Source organism: Nipponia nippon, unplaced genomic scaffold, assembly GCF_047370975.1.
Source record: "Nipponia nippon isolate SJK-2023a ecotype South Korea unplaced genomic scaffold, ASM4737097v1 scaffold_31, whole genome shotgun sequence".
In the NCBI taxonomy this organism is placed as follows: Eukaryota; Metazoa; Chordata; class Aves; order Pelecaniformes; family Threskiornithidae; genus Nipponia; species Nipponia nippon.
The window spans coordinates 1,224,814-1,246,368 of record NW_028262349.1 but is presented as its reverse complement, the minus strand read 5'-3'; the positions used below and the strand labels follow the sequence as shown (position 1 = coordinate 1,246,368).

Genomic DNA, 21,555 nt, shown 5'->3' with positions numbered 1-21,555 from the left:
CCATTTCCCAGCCCTGCCCCGGCGGCGCTTCCCGGCTCCACTCGGAGGCAAGGGATCACGGAGCCCCGTGGCACGGAGCAAGGTCGCTGCGGGACAGGGCTCGGCACCCTGCACCTCGCTCCGTCCCAGGGGATGCACGGCGGGACCCTTCGTCTCACCCTGCCCTCGGCGCTGCACCGAAACGTTACAACAGGATCCAGGTCACGAGGATGAAACTGCCACCCTCGGCATCGTGGCGTGCCGAGAAACCGGGCTTGCCTTAGCACGCCTCTGATCTGCACCCGGCGAGATGCACGGCGCTGTGCTGCAAGACTGACACCCAAAACTGTTAATCATTGACTCGGCACAAAAACCCTTTCTCTTTTATGCAATCGGTGCCACCTGCACGCTCGCACCCGCAGCCTCTCCAGCCGAACGGCAGGAAGCATTACGCTAGGAAAGAAATATGCACTGATCCCTCTGGTTTCTGAATTCTTCCCATACTTCTCATAGCTGGAAGCAGCCACTCCTAGCAGGCTAAATAAACAAGCGAACATCTGAGTAACTGCCGGAGTTATGCTTCTTCTGCCTTCCCCCCAAATAAAAAAAAACCTATGAGCCTGGTGCTTCTGGATGTCCCTGTGCTCGAGCTGGCCGATGGAAGGCACCGGGAGAGCACCGCTCCAGCAGCCCGCACGGCTCCCACCCCGCAGCCAGGCTGGCCGGAGCATCGCCTTCCAGCCGCCCTCCCATCACGGGGCGGGTGGGATGAGGTGCCAGGGCACACCGTGCTGATGGAGGGATGCGGGGAGATGGTTGGGGTAGGGGGACGTGCTCCCGGATCTCAGCCTTAACCAAACCGTGCTTTTAAAGAGCAGCCCAACCGCCAGCAGCGTTTCACCGCAGCACGGCACACGTGCATTTGCTGGAGGGTGAAATATCCCGCGCCACTGAGATGGCACCAACTCCAGAGCCACAGAGGTGCATAAAACCGCCTCCCACGCGATCACGGGCAATGCCGGATCAGGAACCCGGCAGCCCGAGGGCATCCCACCCTGGCTGGGGAGGCGAGCCCCCCAGCACGCAGCCTGCCGTGCTCGGGGACCGAGTGGCCAAGGGCCCACGTTATCGAGCAGCTCCCTCCCAGGCGAGAGCCTGCAGCCCCTCTGCCGAGGCCCTGGACTGGGGCCAGGCGCCCACCGGCAACTCCGGCACGGGAGCGGAGCAACATGCACCTCGCCGGAGCGATCCCGCGCCGAGCCCTGAGCCGGACTGGTGCCAGGAAAAGGGGGGGGACGAAGGGGGAGCCTGGGACTGGTAACCCAGTGTAAACCCGCTTGGTGGTTACTGCTTTTAAAGATGACCTCATGCTTTTTTGGAACAGAAAAAGGCTGTTAGGGCAATGGCATTTACTCCTTGTCTGGGCAGAACAAAGCAGGCTCCATTTTTCTTTTACACTTCCTGCATCAGTAGCTTAACAGCTGAATGAGCTATTGAATTTTTTCCTGAGTGCAGCAATTTTTTCTTTTTTTTTTTTTTTCCTCCTTTAAGACCTCCAGATTTCTATGGCGTGGGACAATACTCGGGGAGAGCGCAGCGAGGAGCTCGGCCGAGGAGCCATCCCGGGATGGAGAAATGCTCCTTAAAGAGGCAGCGGTGGGAAGCACTGGGCTTCGCTCTGCCTCTTGCTCAGCAGCAGGGTTTATCCACATTTCAGTGTTGAAACCATCCAGCTGGTTTCCCACACCTTATTCCGCACCACCGGCAGCCTGAGCGGCACGATGAGCAGCGCAGAGGGGCAGGGATGCCAAAGCATTTCACCTTAGCAATAAAGGAGTTACTGAAGTGCCCGTAAGCTCCTTTAGATTTGCAAAAAAGTCCCCTCACATGGTCCCTCCCCAGATAAATTACAGCCTCCTTACAACCTGTTGTAATTAGGCCACGTATTTTAAGACACTTAATGTCTCTCCTGAAGCCACCAGCAGCTCCAGCCCGGCAGCAACAGACCCTTCGGAGCTGCTGTCACCGGGGCCGAGCCTTGCACTCCAGCCCACTTTCAACATATTAGAAGCTTAAAATCACATCATTACTAGACCACGAGAAGTCTTATCCTCAATTTCAGGTCCATATTGAGAGCAATTTGGTTTTTGGGGTTTATTTTTCCCCCAGCCCCAATACCTAGGCATGTCTGTCTCCAGATGGAAACAACCCAAGCCAACATGCCTGAGCTCTGGGGTTTTTTTGGCACAGCCTGGGTGGGAAGGCAACATGTTCGCTTTTCTGGTTGTGTTGCAGCACAGAAACCCGAGCTCCGAGCGGAGCCTCCGGGGTTTCCGCACGGGAAGGGAGCACTCCCACAGCACGGTACCTCTCCAGCAAAACCGGGGCTCGCGGCACGAAGGCGTGCAGAGCGGCGCGGGGCTCAGCAGCCACCCAGCCGCGGTGCACGGTGACACGGAGCAGGGCCCTGGTGCCCTAACGAGCTCCTGCCCACGTTTCGGAGGAGGCTTTACAAGCAGCGCGGCCGTTCGAGGAGAAGGCTGGCACGGCTGCTTGCCGCTCTTCCTGGGTACCCGTGTCACACGTTAACAGCAACTAGCACATAGTACAGATGTAGGAGAGGGGGCACGCGTCTCTGATGCAGCTCCGTCTTTACTAGAAGATCCATTAAATGCTTAAGGATTTTGTCTTTTAAACTGCTCTAGTTTCAAACTGGCCAAGGATTTTGGAAGGAGAGAGCATCCCTAGAGACGTGTAGCTCCATTTCCTTCCCATTAAAGGAAACAATTACCTGGCTGAGAGAGCGTGAAATCCTGCAGGACACATCTGCCAGCTAAGCTGCAGAGCATTCAAGAGACCTTGTTTCCAGGGTCGCCTGAAACCCCCCCAGTTAACTCGCGCTGTCGTATTAGGCCTGGCTTTCAACTCCCCTTCTCTCCAATTTATCTGCAGCAGCTTCGGTGCCAGCTGGGTGGAGACCGCTGGCAGGACTGCCACGGCAATTACAGACAATCACCACTCCGGTGCTGCAGACCGTGTACCCTGAGTCACTGCAGCACATTCCAACCTTATTTTTAGACCACACATTTAAAAAAAAAAAAAAAAAAAAAAGAAAAGAAAAGCCGAGTGCAAAGGTATTTCCATCGGTTGTTACCTGGAGCCATCGCCCAGAGGCTGCAACACAACCAGCAAGGCACCCGGCTGGAAATGCAAAGCCAGATGCGCTTTCAGGTTTCTCCTCGGCTTGCGTGTGTGGGAGCTGCAGATGCATTCGTGGTGCAGAGGAGAACTGGCTGCAACAGCAACCGTGCCAGCCGGCCCGAGGCCGCACGGCAGGCTCCCCGGAGGGATCCGGCTACCCTCTTGAAGGGCTGGAGCCACCACGGGGCTCATGCGTTAGTCCACAGTACAATGCAGATGGCAGATACATAATAATTGCTCTACCATATAATTTAAACCAGGAACCAAAGCTGGGCTTTAGTCAAGGTGCTTAAGGGCTGTTGTGGGTTGAGGGTAGTAAATAAACCAGAACTTGCACTGCAAAGTCTGCTCCGTCCTCATCCTTCTTGCATTTCTGGTCAGTGCAGTCACAGATAGAGTACAGAGGGGAAAACCAGATCACCGCACGCAAGCAGCAAGCGCTCACAGCTTCCACGGGAGTGCTGCTACGAGAATTAGGCCACAAAATTTCATGGTGGCTCCTCGTCCTCTGTGCGCGTCAGCGCAGCTGTGACACTCGGAGCTCTCGGCCAGCGTTAGCAGCAGTTGGTTCCGAAGAACGGAGGAGCAGAGAAGCAGAACAAGCTCCAGCAGCAGTTTCAGTCGCCAGCGCAGGTGTGATCTGTGCACGAGCAGCTCCAGCGCTGCTGCAGAAGTGGCCGCTTCTGCAGAGGGAAAACTGCAGCTCGCTCTGGCAGGAGCCGGTGCTGCACCCCAAAACCTCTCCCCCCCCCCCCCCCGGCACGGCATTACGGGCTCTCGCTTTGAATCTGCTCCTTTCCAGTCACCTGCAGTTTCCTCTCCACTTCTCAGAGCCCGAGATGACTAAGCCGTATCAATGCCATCCCCGCGCTTGCAGAAACCATCGCAAGAGCTCACGAGCCCCCCAGCACCCTCGATCTCCTCCCCAGCACGGCTGCCCTCGCGGGTGGGAAGGAGAACCTCCTCCCTGCTCTTCAAAATCAGGTTGGAAATTCCTCTGCTTCAAGGACCATTTAAAATCTGCTGCTCCACAACCATCTCAGCAAAATGTTAATCGCTTCTGTGAAGATTTTTAAACTTGAGGACATTTATGACCTTTTAAGTAAATACGTGCTCTTCAAACATCTTCATGAAATGCAAGCTCACAGATTCTGTGATCTTACCCAAAGAACGAGTCCTTCACAGGGAGCACCGACATAAGGATCTTTTTGTAGTCTGCCTTTTGAAGATCGCCCACTGTCAGCTCCTGGAATATTTGTGTTTTGCTTAAGCAACGCTCAAGTGCAGGTGGTGTCACAGACAAAAACCCCCACCGAGGCACCCCTGCTTTCTTTTCCAAAAAGGGACTATGAGGAGTAACACCGATGTTTTAAAAAAACCTCTGGGTTTAATAATAGCAAAACTAGAAATACATTGATCTGTCCTTGCAGCTCCTGCACGGCAAGCACGCGGCTCTGCTCTGGCCTTCCAGCAGCAAAGCCACGACGCCAGCACACCAAACCCCAACCATCCCGCTAAAAACGATAAGAAGGATGAGTCCTTCTTCACGGTTTTGCTATTAAGTTGTTATTTTTATATGCGATCGTTTGGGAAGTGATTAGGGATAAGTTTTCAGGTCTTTGAGTCCAGAGATTGCCCTGGCTCTAAACACAATTCCACCTCAGGCTTGTGTCTTCAACTGCGGCCTGAAAAGAGGTACCGACTTACTGATTTTAGCGGTCGGGTTGAGAACTAAACACGCGGGTCCTGGCTGGGCCACTGCGGAGTTTGTCCTTGCCTGGGAGGGCTCGACAGCGGCTCCCCACCAACGGGAGGGTATAAAGACTGCGCAGGAAGCTGGGCTGCGTCGTGGCACCGGACTACGACGTTACAGGAGGAGATAAAAGAAAGGGAAGTTTAGGCTGAATATCACAAAGCTTCCTGAGAATTTCCCACAGCTCCCGAGATCTGAGCTGGGAAACGCTGCGAGCATCAGCACTCAAGACACTTAAAGGGGGCAGGGGAAGCTTTAACATGGTGCAGCGTTTCATTCCCTTCCTTAGCGAGCGTACAAAGGCTCTTCCAGCGGCACCGTGAGGCCACATGAATTTATCGGCCTCGTGCAAAAGTTACTTCGTCATGAGATCAGCAGATTTTACGGCATCAGCCATGACCCAGCTGAGCGAGCAGCCTGCAGCCGGGCTGGCAGTTCCCTCCGCTGTGCAACTCCTTGGGTGCCGAGTGGGTGGAAAGGTTTTGAAATGACTTTGGAGTTTTCTACAGATAAGCAAATGTGTGAAGAGGGAGAACCCTCTGACTAAGGCAGCCACATCCATCTACCCCCAAACCTGAACTGCAATACCAACTCAAACACCACGCGGACGCGATGCTCTCGCCTTCCGCTGTAAGCCGAGGAACAGGCAGATGTACCCGGACCTGCACACCAAAACTTGGACCGGGCAAGGCAGGACGACTGCCAGCCACCCAAAACACAGAGCCGCAAGAAACCCGCCCTGTTTTAAAGCGGAGACCCCTTGGGCACTAGTGTTTGCGTCCACACAATCTCCTCCTTTAGACACCACCTTTATCGCCGCCCGCTCTCGAGCTTTGCAGCACAGTTTACCACCAAGCCTCCACCTTCTGCCTGGGAGACCCCAAACCAGGCTACGTTGGAAATGGCAAAAGGAGAGACCAAACTCTTTTATAAGGGAAAAGGAAAGAAAACGGAGACGAGGGCACGGGTCTGAGTCAGCTGGCAGAGCTGCTGTTTTGGTGGAGAAAGCAGCAGAGCATTTCCCCATCAGCAATGCACGGCTGTGAAAAGAAAGGAGCCCCCGACATATCTACGCTCTCAAGTCACCGTAATGCCCAGATAAAATTCCGCCCTTTAAAAGTTATCTTATCACAGGAATAAGTCTCCTTCCCGAGCCTCCTAACAGCCAGCATTCTGCTGTGCCGCACGAGCATTCAGACAAATCCAAAGCCACCTCTCTGCCTGCAAGCTGTGAGCAGAATGCTTTTAGGTTTTATTATCTCCAACTTGTTTTGCTTCTCCCCAAACCAGGATCGCATGTTTAGCACGCCAGTCAGCCACAGGGAATTTAAGGAAGATTACAAGAAAACCCTAAAATAAGAATTCAAGGCAAATACTGCGAGGACCAGCCTTTATTAGGAGCATTGTGCCGATTATAGCCTCTATTCACTAGCAGATAGCGGGACTTTGCAGGGCTTCAGAGCGCGGCTGTGCCGAGCGAGGCCGGCAGAGCACGTTTATTGAACTTCACGCGGCTCTGCGTGCAGGGGATGGAAAGGGCAAGGAGTTTGGTTTCAAGTAACTTCAAGTTTTCATTGTGGAAAGAGCGTTTGGTGGGAATTACATCAGAACCACAAGCTACAATATACTCATTGTACGGCTCGGCATCGCTTGCTCAACGCTTCTTGAGAAGATAGGGAACTGGTAAATAATGGGGGTAACGTAGCCGTTACCAACCTTCCCAGCACAATACGCCCCTCGGCCACCTTTTCTTGTGTTCTGGAAAAAGAAACGGGGTTTGTTCATTACATTGCCTGTACCTACTATACCTACGTGCATTCAAATCGCATTTCAAAGCGGCTAAAAATAAACTTCCAGCCACTCTTAAAGCAAACAGCAGTTTACCCTTGATTCGTTGCTCTCGGCCGGGCTGCAGCGACACTTTCAGCCGGGTATCCCGCCCCGGCAGGACCAACTCCCATCACCCGATGAGCAACCCGCGGAGGGTGTTTTCCCCCCGGAACCGGCGCTGACCCAACGCCGCAGTTACAGTCAGCGGGGAGGCGGCACGTAAAGACCAGACATCTGATCCCACACATGTCTGAATAAGCCAGGGAGCAGAATTCACTGTAATTTAACCTTTTCTGACTTTTATACACACACAGAGAGACCTTTCGCTCCTACTCTGTGGGCCAAACTGAAGGCAGCGTGGTCTGAAGCCGTTCGGGTTACCCCCGGTGTGACTGCAGAGATGGCAATCTGGGAGGCTTCGATGAGGTCACCCGATGCTTGAGGACAAGATATCCCACCCCGAGGGACTGGGGCCATCTGCTCCAGCGTCACGCTTGCTTGTTGACCTTCGGACCAGAATTCAAGGCTGACTGATTGCCTTCTAGGCTTTTGCCCGCACGGAAACCGGGGAGTTCAGGGTGAAGTCTCCCCCTTCAGCCCACTTTCTGCAACGTCAAAACTCAAAGCGATAAGCAGCACGGGTGCCCCGTACAGCTACGGGAATTAATGCCCCCCAGCCTACGGTGGGAGATGTGCCAACCACCCCTCAGATTTTCCTGTATTGGATTCGGTTTTATGCCAGTGTCTACACAAGGGGAGTATTTGCAACCATCAAGCTTGGGGGGGAGAGAGAAAAAAAAAAAAAAAAAGCCTGAGGTTATGGCAAAAATATTTACTTAAAAATTAAATACCTTCTGTTTGAGTGCAGGACGATAAGCGAGCCTCCAGAGAAGCCTCGCAGTGTTGGGAAGCGGCATTCAGCTGATGCTGAGCAAACAAGAAAAACGCTGACTCCCTCCTCGGTGAGCCCTGGTGTAACGCAGCCACGAAGAAACCCCTTCAGCAACGGGAGCGCCTCGGCCTCTCCTGTGCGACTTAAGAGGCTGATGCAGGGCTGGCTACAGCACACCTAGACCAGCGTCCAGAGAAAGCAGATAAATCACAGTGTATTTTCGGCTGTCAGAGCATTGCTCTGCCCTTTGTATATTCCGAAAGCCTTTCTGAGGCCACGTTATCGAAAGCAGAGCATTCGCGATACTTGGCTCCTGCTGATGGTGTTTGCCGTGATCCACGGTGACCAAAAGGTCGGCCCGAAGGCCGGCCGCCGTTTGCATAAGCGCTGCATGTAGGAAATTCTGCTTTTTTGTTTTCAGTCTGCCCCATTTCAAAACACCGTGATATCTTCGCCTTAAGTGAAAATAAGAATGGGCTAAATGATAATACTAGGAACCGCTAACTCTTCTGCAAAGCAAGGGGAAGAGTCAACCACCCAGCCGATTAAACCAGAATTGCATACTTCTGTGCTCAATTCCTAGTCGCTCTATCAGCTCGGTATCTCGCAGCACCCAGACAACAATCCCCTAGAGGCCTCTGAAGGACATTTCCGAGCAGACCTTTTAGCGCATTTCAGCTAGCAGAGCCTGAAACGTTGCCTGGCATTTGCTTTACTCCCTCAAAAACACAGAGAGCTGGTTTTCCAGGTTCGTAGATGAGATCTTTAGCGTGAGCTGCTCATGAGAATTTTTTCCTTTGCTTTAAACCGCAATTATTGCCAGGGAATAGCCAGATGGAAACCTCTTTACTCGGTGCATCTGCTCTGGACGCATCTGGGTCACACCTGCTTGCTTTACCACCACAGTTTTTCTGCTGTTGGTTTTGCAAATGCTTTCTACTTCTGTAGCGAAGAGTCTCCAAAGCTGTGGGTGAGGTTACTCATCGCAAATACTCTTAGGGTTGAGGATGTGAGCAGCAAAATAAGCACAGTGTAGCTTTAAAATCCTGAATTCAGTTTATAGCAGTTGCATCTTGAGTCAGTGAAGAAATGGGACGCACCCCCATCTGCAGCGAGAGCTCGCAACGCCTTTCCAATCTACATGAAACTCAAGTACGAGAGGCTCGCTGGCTGCTCGTCCTACGGAGTCAGCTGAAAGATGCAAACGCGCTTGCAAACAGGGCTGGAGCGGAGCAACAGGGGTTTCAAGGGAAAGAGACTGAAAGCAAAAATCTCTCTAGACATAATGGTGCCATCAATGAATCAAGGCAACCGTGCCCTGAAAAACACAGCGCCTAGACAGACTCTTGCTAAAGAAAGTTCAATATTGCAACACAGATTAAGTAACGCATTGACTCTACAGCCATGGGCAATGTGTCCAGACACCGACTGCAGACCTCGAGCAGTGAGAAAAGAGCAGTTTCCACTAACCTAACCCTTGAGAGTCCTTCAGCGCCCTTGAATCAAAACAAACATGATCCCTGTTTGTGTTAATATCTCGCACGCTGACAGGGAGCTGAGCAAGAAGGAAAGCGATTCAGGACGGGATTAAGCAACATCTACGACCGTGTAATCGCTGGGACTCTGAGCACGCTGCGAGGCTGAGCTGCAGCGAAGAGGCGCATCCTCGTAGCATGGGTGCAGGACGCATCCCCAGTACTGCATCGCTGCATCAGCCCAGTACTGAAGAGCAAAGCAGAACATCGCCACGCCTGTCCAGCGCCGCGCCACAGCTGCCAGGCTCCGAGGTGTGAGCTGGTCATGTCTGGGCATGCGCTGCACTAAACCCGGATCTTTTTTTGCCAATACAAACCCCAAATCCTCTGACCCCACCCAGTGATTAGCACCCTAGTGCTAGCTAAGTCTCAGAAACCCAAAGTGAGAATCTTTTCCGTAAGGCAGGAACCTCATCTACACTCGGAAAATTCAGACCCATAATTCCACACCGATACTTCTGAAAAACCACACCCTATAGCTCGGTGTTAAGCAAAAGCTCAAAATCTTAACTACATGCAATAAAAATCAACAGCTCGAGGTACCCTGAAGCGGGGCTGGTGCGACACCGGCTCGTGAGCTGAACCGCTCGGGGACGCGTACTCAGTGCCAGCTCCTGACGGCAGCAGGGGCTCGTTGGCACCGGGGGCCAGCTCCTTCTGCAAACGTGAGAGACCTTTTGCAGCAGAGACATCACGTGAGCGTAAATACTGCTGCTTTCTTCACGTACCCATAAAACACACTGATACAGCAGCAGTCCTGTGATCTCTAGTCATCTTGTTTTCATTGCTGATGTAGCTACAGAGGGCAAAAATGATGCTGAGGAGAAACTCCCAGTGGGTCAGCAGAGCTGGGGGCTCCCCCTCCCTCCCTAACTCAGCTGCAGGCAAGCAAAACCCACGAGGCTTGCTTCCAAATGCGGATGAGGACAGAGTTTGATCAGCCCGATGACTACTTTTGCACTTGTTTCAACCACCAAAATAATTACCCTAAAAGAAAAGGCCAGTATCTCCATGTGACTGCAGCGTCTGTGCGGCTGTTTTCATGCAAACCCGGGTCTTTTGGTAATGAGCGATGACTGCAACATCATGTGAGGGTTTGCAACAAGGAGCAACTCCTACATTGGCGCTGGAATCCGCTGGGCAGACGGGGAGAGGAAGCAGAAGGTCGTTTTCTTTTGTCTCTCTTACAGGAAGAGAAGTCACGTTGGGCTGGCAGTGGTTCAGCTCTGAGCTCAGGGCTGGGACTGGAAAGAAGGCAGAGAGGCTAAAAAAGGAACTTACACATTGTGTGAAAGGGTTGTACCAGAAAGCACGTGAGGGATCTGCCTTCAGGTAATGGGCAACCTTTGGCTCGCTGACAGTTTTCATAGGGCTGGTGCTTATATTTAGAAAATCACCTACTACAGATTAGAAAAAAGAGAGATATGCAAAACACCCAAGCTTCCCTGAATCCACGGCATTAAGCAATTGCTGGCGTGCAGGTGCCATCCCTCCCCGCTTACGCCGTGCACACCTGAGCATCGCTGGCGCCCGCTCGCCTGCGCCTCCGCGTCCCAGGGGACGGCAAAGTCAACCCTCTACCGAAATCCTGAGCATTACCCAAGGGCACTTTTCGCCCCCAGTTTTTATTCACACACTGGACAAGGAACACGGGTCTGCAGTTGCTTTAGCCTCCCATTTCTGTATGAACTCACCTGCCAAATGAAAAGAAAAATGACTTGTGTGCCTGGCTGCTAACTTGAAACCAGAAGAGAGAGAAGGGCGAAAGCTTTCCTTCTGCACAACGGCAATGCAAATACCGACATCTGGAGAAGGGTCGGCACCGGCAGCGTCCGCTCAGTCACAGAGCTGGGAGAGAAAATACAGGGGGACGGACCGCGGGGCCTGAAACCGCACCTTATCACAGAAATACAGGTATTGCCTTCCAGCTGTGCATCTAAACGGGAAAACGCAGGACACTAAGAATATTTTGAATAACTTGTCAAAATTAGTCTCTAAGCCAGGTGGTCTACTTCAACTGTAAATGGATTTTGAGGCAAAATATACCATTGAGTAAAAAAAATCTCTGGTCCGATAAAAATCTGATTCAAGAAACAGATTCCCACGTACGCTTGGCCAAAGCACAGCAAGCCTCCTGCCTCCCCCGGGAAGCAGGAACCCCTCCAGCCGAGCGCGCCGGCCCCGGGGGATGCCGGAGCAGGGACCCAGCGGTGTCTCAGTGACGAGCCACCGGCCAGAGCGGGTCCCAGGCCAGCGAGCCGGTCGGCAGCGAGCATCAGCCCCGGGGCTCCTGGGGAGGGAAGAGCCTGCTTCTGGGGTCCGACCCTCCGCACAGACAGCGCTCGCCTGCTCCAAAAGCGCTGGCTCTCATCTATGGGCTTACTGCTAACAGCCCTCACGTGCATCCACTTTTAATCCTGAGCAAGAACACTTTGTTCCTGTTTGCTTTAGTCTGCGTTCATGTGTTCAAAAAGCATGTTTGTGGGGGAAAGAGATGGTCAAAACACCTTGGAGACAGAGCAAAAACTGGTTAAAAATTACCTTCTCTAGCTGTTTGGGGCTTCTTGCTTTTATTTCTTTTTAAACTGTTAGGCAGTTTAGACAGTAAGGGCTCCTAAAACATTTCCATGTAAAGTTAGACCAGGTGAGCCTAAATAATCGGCGAGAGATTTACAGTACCCGTATGCGAAAAGCAACTAGCAGATCTTGCGCCATCCATCAGGACCTTTCGTTTGTGGGAGTGATGACTGACAGTGATGGCAATTAAGAAAAAGGAGCAATCAGCCCAGTCTTCCCATTCAAATCTGGAACAAAATGCCCGACTGCAACTAGGTTTAGTTAAAACTAGAATAAGGCACTTCTGTTTCAGAGCAGGACTACCTCCAGACGGGGAGACGTACCGGGACGGGCACTGGCCTGCGAGTCCGCACGCTCCGCAGCAGCAGCAGCTTCCCGAGCAGACGAGACCTCGGGCTTTGCCTGCCCACCCCGAGATGTGCCAGACAATTACATCTCACTGCCTTTAAAGAAAGCTTACACAACAGGGACAGAAGAGCTTTTAAACGTGGTCCAAAAAAAACACGTATGCTGAAAAGATATTAAAAGAGACACCAAATTTAGATCCTGCTTTGCCTAGCAAGCGAAGAGCTTGAACAAACGTAATTATCCCAGTAAAAGAGAAAAAATTAGCTGCCTTTACTTTTGGTGCGATCCTTCCAAGTTGAAATAAAACCCAATGCGGCGGCCTGGCCCCGGCTTACAGCATCACCGCCTCCGTCCGGCTGGCAGCGCTGAGGCTTCGCATCAGGACCGGCTCCCCTAGTTTCAACGCAGATTGATTCAAACCGGTACACGGTGAACCCCCAGTTCAGTCCAGCTCCAGAGAGCAGAGACAGCCTCAGGCTGGAGGAGTGCAAGTGGCCAAAGCTGCTCTTTGTGGACAGCTGTGTCAAGAAATAAAAACTTAATCCAGTATTACTTAATGACTTTTCCGAGAAAAAACGGCCTCAGATGGCCACAACAGGTATAGACTGTTCTCCACTACTCCTGAAACATTCCTGCAAAACCAGAAGAAAGAATAAACGTAAATATTCAACACTAAGTGATCAAAAAAGTCCTACTTAGCACGTGCAGCCTCTTCACAACAATGAAGCCAAGAAATCTCATAGCCTGTGATATTGGACACGGGCGAGGCTTACAACACCCAGTGATCACCACCGTGCCGTGCTGGCGGCCGCCTTGCACACTCGGCACGCCGGCCGGCACCTGGTGGCACTGGGTCTGGCTGGGGAAACCGGGGACCTCCTGTGAGCACCAGGTTCATCCAAACCCGGTCATGGTGGCGCTGACAGGGCGGCCCCGGCCCAGACTGGAGACGACAGGCGCGATGATGAACGCCAACGGCAGCGGTGACGCTGCCCAGGACAGGAAGGTATTTGTGCGGCGAGCAGAGCCCGTGCCCACGGCGCGGGCAGCGAGGGACGGGCAGATAAGGGAGAGCAGCGGCGCTGCGGGACGGGGCATTTTTCACATAGCCAACATTCCTAGGGGAGGCCGTCACTGCAGAAATCCCTTGTCTTGGTTAATAAAAACACATAAAAGGGAGGAAGAATGAATCAAGCTTATTTAGCCACAACAGCAAATACAATACTTAACTCACGCCGAAGCCTCGTGTGCTGCTCAGAGGCTCTGGATGGGACCGGACTGCGGTTTTTAAGGTAAAAAAGGTATTACACAAACGTCTGCTCATCAGCACCCTGCCCTCCCCACGCCTCAACACATTCGCTCATGTCCACATAGTTTATATCATGCTCGTGTATTTTAAAAGGACCTGTTTATAAGCTTCGTCTCTAAATACCCAAAACAGAGCTGAAAGCTAGAGGAAAACTGGAAAACCGTAACCTTTGTGGAGGCAAGTTATCCCAAACTGGAACAAATGACAGGCACCCATACAGGAACGAATGTGATTTTCTGGCTGCCCATTTTATTGCCTTCAGCAGTAGGGGACAGGCAACAGGAAATTCGGATCCCGTGATAAGCTCACTTACAGCGGGATTAGTGGAATTTTACCAGTTTTCACAGTCATTTACACAAACACACGGACCACCGCGCTGGCACTGCTCGTCAGACGCTGCGCCGCTTGTCGGCGACGGCACAGCAACAGCACGAGGCAGCCGAAAGCTCCGGGCCTTAACCGCAGATGTTTTATACGGCTTGGCTTTTAACTCGCAGCTGCGGAAACCTTTTCAGCACACTGCTGTACCTCTGCACGAGAAAACTAAGAGTTCGTGCTAAGACCTAACTTGCAATAAGCCAAGCAGAGCACACCCTTGTGCGCATGGCTGGCATCCCTCACTGGAAGAGGCGATGAATTTTGATGTCGTTAAGAAAGCTGAATGACCACTGATATTAAAAGTCTCCCGGAAAGATTTCTATTGACCTTCACGTTTGCAAAACCCCTTTTACATTTAAAATGACTCAGAAGCCAAGTCCAGCATAGCTGTGTGCCCTTAAATCCCAGTTTGCATCCCTGCAATTTAATGCTAATTGCATCTGATAGAAAACAGACAAACAGTATTTCTCTTCTGCTAGAAAAAGATGTGCCACCTGCCGAGCTGCGCTACTGCTGCCGAACTACAGAAAGCCGCTTCGGTCACCGAGACGCTGCCTTTTAGTGACCAAGCCCGGATAAAGATCCCAGAAGGGGTTCACCCGAGGTGTGCACGCCCGGCATCGTAACGCCCAAAGCACAGTTGCGAATCCCTGCTAATTCACATCGTCATTCCGCAGCTGGAGTTACGAGGAACGCATTACCCGTGCATTTAAAAGTTGCAGACCACATACGCACGCCATCAGAGCCACGCACTGCCAGCTTCTACAGCTGACCCTATTCCCCCTCCTTCTTGCCCATTTCAATAATGTGTAATCCCGTATTCCTTGCTCAGGAGCTATATGTTAATTTTGAAAATACAACCTGACTCACGTTATATTTTTCATCTTAAACCCCACCACGTTAAGGTTAGCACCAATACACTCAGGCTGCTTAAAAACCTCTGGACTTAAGTCCCGAACTTAAAACTCCAGGCTACCCGTTTCAGCTCTTGGCTTGTCGAGAGCTAGACACCGCACAAGATGAGGAGAATGTATTGCACAACGTAGAAAGAAAAGCACAAAACCAGCCACCTAAATGCAAGTTTTACTTCTTCAAAATCTAATTGCAAGTCCTGTTTGCAGCACTGACGGCGGGCAGCTATGGGGACAGGTCAGCCTCTGCCAGCAGCACGAGATCAAGTCTCCAGAGAACTATTGTCGAGCTTCTGAAAGAAAGGGCTGAAATAAAACAAAAATATTTGTAAAACGTAATGGGATTTTTTCCACCACCAGTGTAAAATGTTTTTCAGGCAGTCAGCCAGCACCACTTCAAAGAGTAAAAAAGCATGTGGTTTTTGCACAGCTTTGTACTTTAATATTAAACACAAAAAAAAGCCGGGCTCAGTGAGGCAGCCAGGCAACCGTCACTTTGATGCAGGAGAAAGTACGTCAATCGGCCGCATCACTGCAGCGGCTCCGGGGTCAGGGAACCCTCCTACAGCATCTCCTTGCCCACGCAGCGAGCGCCGTGTACCGCTCCCCTCCGCAGCGCCGGGCTCGGCGAGAGCAGGGGGAGGGAGATGAAAAAACCCAAGACATTGCTTTTCGTTCCAGCAAAAGGACAAAGCTGAGTCAGACGCTAACTCACAGGCGGCTTCTTGTAAGGTGTGGAGGTACCGCTGCAAAGGCCGGAGCCGTCCCACGGCGGGGTCAGGAGGAGGCACGCGCCGCCGGGCTGCTCCCGGCCAGAGGGACGAAGGGCGTCCCTGCAAGAGCTTGAAACGGGGATGCAAACAATCTCCTTTCATCCCCCTCAAAGATCCTTAGGAAGAGGTGGTCCTGATGCAGCAATTCCCCTGCTCTTACTCAGGCACCATAAAAATAAAATTCAGAATAAGCCAGGCAAAGCACGTTTATGGCAGTCGTGTTTGTGCTGCAACACACAGGACTTTCATGCAATTCCATTTTAATACAGGACCATTAACTACATGTTACGGGCTTGTTTTGCAACTGGCTCCTGACTGTCTGCACAACTTAATTTAGACACATGAAAAAGACAGGTCTTAACTAAGCAAGAAGCGCAATTTCTAGCAGCCCTGTTTTGCTATGAAAGCTAATTGTCAATTCCTCAAATTCCAAGCAGTTAAAAACCGGACTTCAGTCTCACTTCCCACTGTTTAACCTGTTCAGGTCTGGCACTAACCTAGCTATATCCCAAAGGACCCAGACCTAAAGCTTATTGCACTAGGGCTCTTCAACCCGATTTCTGCTCTTTTCTGAGCAGGTTTCCACGGGGCAGAGCGGGACAGCAAGCTTCCCAAAGCAGAAACCATCCACTGCCTCCATCAGCACCTTGCGCAACGGGCACCCAACTCGACCCGCCTGCAGATACTACTAAAAGCCTGATGTTATCGCCGAGAGGTTTGATTTATACCAGGCTCATCTCAGAAAAGCCAAGAGAAAGCCCTGCAGATTTCTCGGTTCTTGTTCCACCGCAGACAGCGCCGCACACGACGTTCCCGAAGGACGTACAGCAAAAAGCAGGAATTAAGAAACACCAGGCGCAGGCCCACGCTGCCTCGTCGGTGGCAGGCAGAGGTTATTCCTAGCAGCTAGCTGAAGTAATAGGGTTTATTTAAAAAAGGGAAAGTCCTCGTGCTATACCAGAACCTCAAATGACTGCTGCTATTTGCCTAAAGTTTCTCATTCACACTAAGATTAATTAGACAGCGCTGCACCTACCTGGAGTCTCCTACGCTAAAAAGAAAGGGAAGAAAGGCAGGACTTAGCATCCTGTGAAAAATGCCTACTTGGGTTTGCCAGGGTGGCCAAAAGCTGCTTTGATATCAGTTGCTACTATTGCTAAAAAAAGCCCGCTAGGCAGAACCAGTGAAGTCCTTGGCATCGTGCGTCTCCTCCTCCTCCTCCTCCCGCGGGTGGCCAGGATCCAGCCCCGGCACGCAGCCGCCCCACAGCCCTTCCCGGCGAGCGGTGCCGCGCTTGCCCGCTCGGCCTCCGAAGCGAGCGAGTCGCGCTGCCACCTCCCCGAGCCCCGAGGCACCCGGACCGCGCGGGCAAGCTCTCCTCCCTGCCACACGCAGGGTCGGTGTAAGGTTTTGGCGTGAAAGGGGCCAGAAAATCTCTCCCCCATCTGAGCGCAGCATCAAACGAGTTGACCGGCAAGTACGGTTCATGGGACTTTTCCTTCTGAATCCACAACGTACTTTAAAAGACCCTTAAGTGATGAAACAGTTTTAAACAGGATTGTTTAGCTGCTGTAAGATATTCCTTCAGTCCTTCCTGGGAATTTAGTATTCTGGAAATGGCCACAGGTACAGCAGAGACTGCTGGGGACGCGCTGCGGCAGGGACGAGTGCGATGCTCGGAGCACCCTCAGTCCCCACCGCAGTCGCCGCGGAACGACAGAACCCACTTTGCCGCTCAAAACCCTCGTGTTCCTCCAGTGGTTTGCAAACAGTTCCGAATAAAGTGACAAACAGGAGGAGAAAGTTCCCTTTACCCTGCAGTTCATTTTGTAAGAACTGTGCTTACACAGACAGAGCTTTTACCAGGCAAGAGCAGAACTGTTCGCAAGGGCGCAACTTTTTGGTGACATTTCAGTATTACTCAGAAAAGCGTCTTACACATCGTCTTGACAGAGCTGGAGTTGACTGTATAAGCTCCTAGCGCCAGCAAAGGCGGGAGGATGTTTTCGCAAGGGTGTGGGGAAACAGGAGGAGCTACCACCCGATTTAGTAACTGAACTACGACCTGCAAGTCGACGGGGGGTAAGCGATGGAGGAAAGGCAACGCGCCTGCTCCAGAGCACCGGGATTTCCTACCGAGTAGGAAATGCTTGGAGAGGAAAAGGTAACAGCAACTGCAGAATATGACACTGAGAAACCAGGTGGATTAGTCACCGAAGCCTAATAGCACAAATGAATCCAGCGCGGGCATTCATTCATCCCCTCCGCCGAGGGCTTCGGGACGCTGCAGACGTTACACGCAGAGAGGCTCGACGTTAAGTGTGAAATGAGGTAAATCCAGCTCTCACAGGGAGAACGCAATCGCTCTGACAGCACGTAAATCCCGTGGACCGGAGCTGGAAACGGCAGGGGAAACGACTGGAAACGCCACTGCAGAAGATGGCGACGGACTTCCGACGAGCTCCTTACCAGGCTGTGGATCTGGGGCAATGGTTAGACTCATGCAAAGGGAAGACCGGGCTGGTTTTACTTATTAAAGTGGCAGGAAATGCTTCCATAAATAGGAACTACAGCAATCAGTACTGATGACATTGGCTCTGACCTCGTTCATCCTCAGGAGCTGCAAACACCGCATTTCACTCCTGCCTGATGGACAAAACAAGCCCGGAGAATCCCTCTGGCTTGCAGGGGAAGGAAAGTGGTGGCTGTTTGGTCTTTTTGTAACCAGAATAGAAAGAGGAAAAGTGACCAAATTCCTGAAAAAAATGAACGTTCACCTAGAAAAGACTCTTTTTAACCACCGGTTTGAGCCCAGCCTGCTTTCCCATCGCCCATTCGCCTCCCAAATGCCCCCGGGGCCCCCGATACGGGAGCTGACTTTACTGCAGGGCAGCAGGTCAAGGACCACAGGCCAGAGCAGCCTGTCGCTGACTTTCTCCTACTCTTCAGCAAGCGAGTTTTTCGCTATAGTATCCCGCACACTAACTCCTGCCTTGTTCTGAGTGAGCCAAAACAGGAAAAAAAAAAGAAAATAAAGAGTTGGAGCGGGCTGGAGGCAGGAGGAGTTACTTGTCCTGAAGATCACCGGGGCTAAAGGCAGCACATCCGTGGCTCAAGCACTCTCTATTCAGCAAGACTTTAAAATAACACGAAATGGTCTAGCAGTAAAATCCACAAGTATTGCTAGCTCGCGTGCCCAAAGTCGGCGTGTTTACCAGCCACGGCTTAGACCCGACAACTTCACGTGTCCGACAGCAGCAGACCTGCCTGCAAACCGCCCGCAGCTTGCGCTCAGATCGCTCTGCACCGATTGACGGATTTTAAAAAAGGGACTAATTAAGCCTGCCTCTGCAGCCAGAGGTAGGTATGGAGGAGCCCAGCTGCGGTACGACCAGCCTGGAGAGCAAAGGCAATGCTGCGGGACACCAGGGAGCGCTGGCAGCAGGGGAAGAAAGCAGAGGGGATGCTCATGACACTGCCCGGAGAATCATGACGCAGCTCACGCTGCCACCCATACGGCAGGCAAACGAAAGAAAACAAACTATTAATGAAAAAGAGCAGCTGATACTAAAGCGACCTGACCGCAGCTTGGAGGGGACGGAGATGCTGAGCTGCGTTCGAGGGGCCAGCTGCTGGCCACAGCACCTCCGGCTCCTCCACCAGCACCAGTTCAATCTCCAAAGCTTTGCTCTCTCGCGCCTAGACCTGGCAGACTCAGCTCAACTCAATTTGTCCTACGGATTACTCCACAGCCGAGCCTTGCGAGCACACGCGCGCACGTCCTTTGAAGATAAACACTGCTTCTACCCAGTGAATCAGCGTAAGTCAGCCCGGCTCTGAGCACTACGGCGGAACAAAGTCTCACTTTCTGAAATGTCAGAGTAGGAGTCTGCAGCTCGTTAGTGCCAGCTCCAGCGCTGAGGGATGCAGCGTGGTAGCGTGCCTTGAGGAATTAAGTAAGGTCAGTCCCAAATTTAGGGATTGGCTGAATATTCTGCTACTGTGTCTTAAATGCAGTTTGTTAAAAATAAAGGGTTTATTTTGATATGGCATACGGCACGCTCCATGATCTGGAGTGTGCGGCGAGACAGATGGTAAGAGTAAGACAGAGCCTTCCCTTTGCAGCATTGCTGCGTGTTAGGAGCCTCTTTAAATGACTTTCTTTAATAAGTTTTCCAGGGGTTGTTTGAGGCAAGAGAAATTGAAGAGCAGCATTCCACGAACTAACGTTTTAAAGGAGCTGACAGCACTGAGAACAGGCACACCAGAACAAGAAATCCACTACAAGTCCTACAGATTTTTTGAATTATCGTTGTTAATATTAGATAACTCGCCAACCAGTCGCTGACGCTTAGGACGGGACAGCAGGTTCCCGGCTTTGCAGGAATCCTGGAAGTCTCCTATTGCCTCCCAGTCGCCCACTTCATCAACACCAGCCCTAACTTCTCCTCAAAGTCAGCGCATCAAGGGAAACAACGTCTTAAAAGCCACTTTGACCCGAGGTTGCACGCTTCGACTGTCACATACTGTGGTCCTCAAAGACCACCACTGAAGAAGAGCATACCACCACCTCACTCCCCCCAGTATCACGTTAAGATCTGGCTGCCAACCTAAAATTGTTGGCAATTTTATGGCAGCAATGAGAAGACAAAACGCCTGCTCAAATCCACGAGCAACGGATGAGTCCAGCGACATTTGGCTCAGAATTACAAGCACAAAAACTGCGATACGTTACATGGCAAAGCCAGCCAGCTTTTGGCTAATATTCTCCTGGAGTAAATAAATGCAAGTCAATAGACTTAGAGAAACTGGGGGGGGAAGTATTTGAAGGCAAGATCACCCCAAAGTTAAAAGCAATAAACAGCTAAAGCTCTGTGTGAGCCTCTTGGCTCCTACGTAGCCTGGAGCTCCAGATAGAGCGTCTGAGATAATTACAAAAAGCTCCGCTTTGCCGCCGGAGCCGCAGAAGCAAGGCAGAGCTCAGCGTGCCGCGCGGCTTCCCGCTGGGGCTTTGGCTCGCCGCTGATGCCTACGGTCCATAAAAGCCAGCGGAGCATCTGCTGAGCCATCCCACCACCCGGGGAAGGCCCGCGAAAATACAGCTGCCTCTTGCAGTCGCCGCGGCCGTACGTTTGCAGCACTGAGGCAATAAAAGGCCACGCAATGCACTCGCCTTCTAACAGGTTCCCCTCCGAATTAACAAACGTCTTTTAGTGCCAGGAAAGAAGCATCATCAGATTGCGGCAGAGCCAGTTCTGCATGTGCAGAATGCAAAACTTACAGGTCCTTAAGATATCTGGGAAGTGCTGGAGGAGTGCAGAGAGGCTGCTTTAATTGCTTTAACCCACTGCTGCAATATCTTTGTAGCAGATACTACTTTCTAAGGGTTTAAATCTGAGATACGGTAGCTGTCCAAAGCTATTTGCAGGTTTATTGTAAACAAGTCCTACTTCTCAGGCCTCTGCTTCAAGCGAGATAAACGGCGTGGCAATTAAGCTACAACTTCTGTGCCAAAACATTGGTTTATGTGTACATAAACCAATTCTCCGCTGCAGTTCTGCAGAACTATCCCAAACCCCTGGAAGAGCAGCCCGTGGCACGGGCAGAGAAGCGAGCACGCTGCGATGCTGCAGCACGCCGGCGCGACGGCCTTCGCCTCCGCACGCGCGGCCAGCCGTCAGCAGACGGGGTCGGGGGGCTCCTAGGAACTGGGGACGCAGCCCTCCAGCGCAAGCAGGGACAGCCGCAGAGAAGCGGTCGCTCTCCATCTGTCCATCCCGCGACAGCCTGGCGCGCTGGGGTAAGCCCGTGGACACATTGCTGGTGGCCCTCTCCAGCGAGGGTCGGCTCTAAAAGCTTGGGAGCAGCAGTAAGGGAAGGGCTACCGTGAAAACAGAACTTTAATTAAACCTCTGATGTCGCTTCGCATGGGAAAAGGCAACTACATGCTGTATTAATTTGTATGTGGCACCCAGGCTGCTGGGAGAGTGACTCATCTTTTGCAGAGAAGCCGTCTGTCCAGCGAACTCCTCGGATTTTGGAAGAGAGCAGTGGTTCGTGTTCAGCTCC

At 52.0% G+C, this 21,555-nt stretch overlaps 1 protein-coding gene across 5 annotated transcripts in view; it reads right to left on the bottom strand.

The window, feature by feature from the left end:
* The window catches only part of GNG7 (G protein subunit gamma 7), a 79,828-nt gene that overhangs the window by 14,150 nt on the left and 44,123 nt on the right, over nucleotides 1–21,555 (bottom strand). Inside the window, exon 1 of one of the 5 annotated variants that reach the window (XM_009461749.2) lies at nucleotides 7,615–7,637. The exons of the other annotated variants lie outside the window; for them this stretch is intronic. The gene's annotated coding sequence lies outside the window, so the exon portion shown is untranslated. Of the gene's footprint in view, nucleotides 1–7,614; nucleotides 7,638–21,555 lie in introns of those variants that run through there. 5 annotated transcript variants of the gene reach the window in all.